We start from the raw sequence: 6,000 nt of genomic DNA, 5'->3' as shown, positions 1-6,000 counted from the left end.
CTTTCAGGTCCTTGCCAAGGCTCCTTGCACAACTTTTCTGCAAATCTGTCTATGTTTAATTTTTAGAAAAGTGTCAAAATGTACTACATAAAATAGTCATATAACTGAGCCCCCACTTGACAAAACCCATTCAGACTTTGCACAAACATTCCCGGTTGGGTGTATAATCTTTCCAAAATCTTTTTTACACATTCGTCAAACTGCAGCAAAGTAATAAGCCATCTAAGTTCAAAACCCCCTCTAATTTTGACCGTTCTTCACAAAATTCTACCAAATTTTGCAATAACATTCAAATCTGGGTCTTAAATCTTTTTGCGAACTTTGTGCAGATTTGTAAAATGGCACCAAATTTATAAGCCTTTCAAATATTTTGGGACTCCATCTCTAATTTTGTTCTCTATTGGCAAAATAGCACCAAACTTTGTAGAACCTTTCAAGGTCAGATCTAGAATAATATCACATAATCTCATGTAGTTTCATTCAATGGCGCCTAAATTATAAGCAATCCAAAAACTGCTTTTCACCAGCCCTGTAATGCAAAAATATGGATGGATGTTCACAAACACTTGAGATGTTCGCGAACATTACAGGGCTGCCCCAGACTGTTTGTGACCTTTGAAGGTGGAAAATAACCAGTTTTTAGGCTTTTTATGGCCATATCCCATCCCATCCTCATCACCCTTTACCTCCCCATAGATTGTTTCATTAGTTTGACAAGTGCAATATTGTGTTTTTGATATGTTTTTATCACGATGTCGACAGACAACGGCAGCTGTCCGTGAATTCAACATGGCGACTGTTTCAAAATATATGACGCAGCTCATGCTTTTCACCACACAATGTCTGCGGACATCACAACAGACCCTGATTGGTCCAGAAGGCTATCCTCAGAGCGAATAAGGAAGTGAGTTTGTGAACCAAACCCAGATATCACTAATGTCCTTTTACCTTCTTTTTGCCCGTTTTTAAAAAAACAACTGGACAGATTTACACCAAAATTACAAAAGCAGACTTTCGGGACCAAGCCGGCACCCCTGTCGCAAATTTGGTCAAAATCCATCCAGCAGTTTGGGCTGTAGGTGTGAGCAATTTCTTTTGTCCATTGCGTCTATGAGGAAAACCACACATTTTGGGACCCCCCTATAGCTTTGCCCCTCCCCCCCGGATGAAACCTTACCAAACTTTGCAAAATCAATGCAAGGGGGCCATATACTTTTTTTTGCACAATTTGGTGAAGATTCGTCCGGGGGAGGAGGTGGCAAAGTTATAAGCCGCCCCAAAAAGTGGTGCTCTTCCTATGGGTTGAGCAACTTAGCAATAACTACACGACCGCTACTGCAGGCCCTGTAATATATATATATATTGTTCCGCAAGTTAATACACATTTATTACCTCTGAAGGTCGAGAGTCTGAGTCGTCCCCTGTGCTGCTCCTGTGTAATTCAGGTTTGGGCCATGTCACAGATGAACCTCCTGCGTCATGGCCATAGAGTACATTTGTGTATTTCGACAATGTTCTCCTGGCCTGCTCATTTTCCTTGTACTACCCAAAAACCCACATCTCATTCGATTTTCTGAAAGCTAAGAAAAAGCTCCATAGCAACCAACCTGAAATGCAGACGAGAGCCTGGAGGGAAATAACTCTGAGTAAAATATTCTGCTGCCGTCAACAGTGCTGGAGGAAAATATCAGTCACGGCACTAAATATTATTCTTGAAAACCTAAACTCGGAGAGAACCGTCTCGGGGCTGGTTGGCTACAGTGCACCACACCTGACCCTCTATTTCTGAGCTGTTTGCCTCCACTGAGAAAAAGCGCTGATCTTGCCAACTTCCGTGCACGCACAGAGGAAAGCAAATTCGGCAGTTTCTTTAGGCTGTCCATGTTTCCACAAGCATTAACCAGAAGAGCTTAAACTTCTTGTGAAATTTTCTTTTTTTTCCTTATATCAAATTATTGCTAGCCGAGCACATTCTGCGCAAATATTCTTCAGGTGGTGTAGCGATACATGTAATTCAGAACGCGACTAAGTTGAATTTCACACTGAATGTCTGTGGATTGTTACATGATGTCAAGTTATTTCTCTGCAAATTGTACACTCAGAGTGCCAAGTACTAACTCCTTTCTTAAGTAAGGTGGGGGTGAAGTACATTAGAGAGCGGGGCCGTCCTGGCCAGAAGCACAACGCGAGTGCCAAATTTGACAGTGTGATTTTGGTCATCTGAAGGAGTTCCTGACTTTTGAGGTCACCTGGAGATCATTGTGGGCACCCCGAAATCCAGCGAGTTTTACACAGAGATTATTACATGTGTCTTTCCATTGCAAGGACTGCCTGTCACTACCAAACCCAGGGGACCAGCCAGATAGTAATGGGAGTGACTAGCAATATGAACACCCTATCATTAAAAGAAGGGCATCTTTGTGTTGGGGACACATACGTGCATCTCTCGCTCTCTTCTTTAACATCCGATACATGTACAACCAAAGACTCCCCAACCTTTTGCCATTGTTATTTAGGTGGAAAGTTGCTGTTAAAGGGAAAGTTTTAGGATTATCACACTAGCGGCAGTGTTGGCAGGTCATATGGATGGACGTGGAATTGTATTAATTGTGCTTTCATGAATAGCGGGTGAGCCTAGTTTACAAAAGCACCTCCTGGTAATACACTAAGCAAAAGTGAGCTCTCTGGCCTCTCCAAAGCATAACAAAGTCTTCTTTAAATCTTAGATGTAGAGGCAGGGTGTATGATCTACATGCAATTAGTGCAATGTATTGAGAATTTCAGACTTAAGGCAAATACAGAATAATGGGACGAGTTGGATCCCGGGTGGCTCTGAACTAGAGCAAGCAGAATTCCATGCCGCATCATCCTGGTAGTAACTAGCAGGATTCAACCTTGCACACCTGAATCTGATATGCCTCCCTGAAGATTGCTGAGGCATGAAAACGCACTCTAGGAGGAGAGCACAAAGGGACTGTGAGCTGATTACAGCTGGGACCAGAGTTGCGCCCCTGCCACCCCTCTTTTTGTTTGCAAATGTTACTGGAGACTGGGGCTCCAGAGTTGGCTGCACCCAGGTTACCTATGCCTGACACTGGAGTGCCACACTATTGGTAACTCCCCCCAGCCCCACTGAGGGTAAATACTGAATAATGGGGGATAGTTGGAGCCTGTTGTTGTGGCTGAGGGAGTGACAAAAAACTCCAAACCAAATAAATATAAGTTCAGTCATCTATTTACGCAGCTAAAAAGAAAACGGAGGAATTAGGGTATAACTGAGCAAATAGGGTGGGTTCTGGGTTATGAACATACACAAATAGGTCAGGCTTTCCTTAGGATCGTGGGCTCCTGTCTGAAAGTCTCTGCTCCCCTTGTCACACAGATCTGCCATCTTAACAGCACACAATCACTCGCCGTCTTTGTAATGTACTGTGCAACAGACTTCTTGGCTTTTGTTGGGTATTTCTTGGATGTTGTGTTGTTTCTCCTGTACTTGTATATCTGGCACCACCACCCCTGCTGCCTTCAGTGATTTTGTTCGGGTTTAGGAGCCAAACACATTTAGGATTGTTGGACCTCAGACATTTTCAGGCATCCCCAACTTTCTGCAGTAGCTGGTATCATTGATTGATTGTCGACCTAGCATACTAGGTTTCTGTGACTCCTTTATTCTCCCCTCTGCTTGGTTCTGTGGGTTGCCTGTCCTTTCCCCTCACTTCTTATACTCTCCTGCTTCTTGATGCTAAGTCAACTCTAACTCTCTCTCTCTCTCTCTCTCTCCTCCACATCCTCGTCACTTTGCCATTCCCTTCCTTCTGTTTCTCTCTCCTCTGCTCCTTTCTCGCACTCGTCTCCTCTGCTTCTCTCTCTCTTTTTACCACCTTCACAAATCTTCTCTCAACCTTTCCCACCTTCTCCCCTCCTTTCTTCCTGTTTTCCTTTCTGTGGTCCTCTCTTTCTCCACTCTGCCTCCACCACTCCTTTCTCGCTAAGCCTGATTTCCTCTGCTCTGCTGTTTCTGCTCTCCATCTCTTTCACTAATTTCTATCACCATTCCACTTCTTCTGGTTATCCGTTTCTCCTTTCTGCCTCCTCTGCTACTTTCTTACTTCTTTACATCTCCTCTGCTCCCCCTCTCCCACTCTTCACTGCATGACCACTCACTACTCTGAAACTCTGCTAAACCAACTGCTAACTCCCTTACTCTCCCCTGGCTGTGGGCTTGGGCCCCTAGTGTTTGATTGTCTAACAGTAACCACTGTGCGACTAGTGTGAACATGCTCAGGGTTGGTGCAGCCTAGGACAACTACAGATTCCTCAGCTGGTTTGAGTTAGCTAGCAGACTTCCCAGTGGTACCACTAATCAAGGTCACAAAGGATGTATTCACCATCGGGGAATCTCTCTACGTACGGTTTGCATTCCCTCAACACTCAGTTCCAGTCACTTCTTCATTTGATATGAATCAGTGTAAGTCTCTTGTCGAGTCCCACTAGTGTCCACAAATTGTTGTGAGCAGGGTTAACAGATCACTCCACCAAGGGTGCCTTGAATCTGTTGTATTCTACCTTACTGTTTTGCTCAAGGGCACCCTTGATGGTGGATCTATGAGCAGGTCACCTTTCTATCCAACCCCCCGGGTTTGCTGCAGTGAAATTGTGTTTTGCATGTGACAGAAAGGTATTACCATTCGTAGGCTGAGAGATACATACAGGGCTGGCAATGGAGTTGGGAGCTGGGGCATTCCTATATATCACATCTTGATTCCACATCAGAGAGCGGGTAGTGGTCCCTGGTCCCCATGGTCACTCCACTCACATCCCCCAGCCTCTGACCGGTGACTTTGCCACACCAAGCATGAGTAGTCCCTGTTGAAAATCCTAGACCTATAGATAACAAGAGATTCACAGTGGCAGAAGAAGAAAGAGGCAAAGAAACAACTACCAGCGATGGAGGATGGATTTGAGTTTGAATGTAGAGATGTAAAATCAAGGCTCCTGGAGAGAGTGAAAGAAATTGTAGAGGAGCAGCTAAATACATTTGCAGGAAACCCAACCCCCCTTCCTCCCATATGTTGGGGACATGAGACCATGCCGTGTTTGACACCAACCGTTGTGCCAATAACGCAGCGTGTGTTCAAAAGAAGATACATGTTGAGACAACCCTACCAAATGTATCCCCGAAGTGATGAGAACCTAAGGGATGAACTCCCTGAAGGAATATGAGAAAGCACAGAGAAAAGAAGCTAGTGACATCATAAAAAGTATGAACGACGTCCCAAGATACTGATTGAAGAAGATGTATAGATCCTCAAGAAGCTAATGACGAAGTAATGAATCAAGTAAGCTCTTAAGTACAAAGAAGATTACTTGTGCACAAAGTGCTGCAGAAAATCAACCGTTCTATAAATGTACACACGCTGAAACACAAGCTAGACTAAGTCATCATAGAAGCTGGCTATACGTAGTGAATAAAAGCAGGCGAAGACGCCATTATATAGAAGCTGGACATCGGTATCATGAATTTAGTAAGCCAGGACCCATGAAGCAGGAAGGGAAAACGGTATTGCAGCAAGAATAAGTAGAATCATGGAGCTGCAAGACAAGGTTGTCTGGCCTGGAGTCAAGACTGAAGCAGCCAAGGTCTGCTATCTATTCTGGAAATGAGCGAACGTGCAGAGGATGAATCATCCCTTGATAAGGTGCAAAGAAAGAATACCAAGAGTGCCAGGTTTAATTCATCTAGAGCATGTAAACCTGAAAAATGGATCAAAGCGTGGTCTCATGTCACGTGAGCCATGGATGAAAATAAAGTTTGAATGTGGAGTCCCAGAGATGATAGTGTGTGCCCTCACTCCTGTGCACTCTCAAAGACAAGGATACTTTGCAAGGCCAAGTACAAAGACAATCTTCATGGCAGAAGGCATGGGCGATGAGAGATGCTGGGCTAATTGTGTGGCGAGGTTATGTCATGCCCCATATCCTTGCACCTGAGTCTGGGCT

The sequence above is a fragment of the Ambystoma mexicanum genome, chromosome 9, assembly GCF_040938575.1.
Source record: "Ambystoma mexicanum isolate Mex_15411 chromosome 9, UKY_AmexF1_1, whole genome shotgun sequence".
Lineage (NCBI taxonomy): Eukaryota > Metazoa > Chordata > Amphibia > Caudata > Ambystomatidae > Ambystoma > Ambystoma mexicanum.
This window is presented reverse-complemented; position numbering follows the sequence as displayed.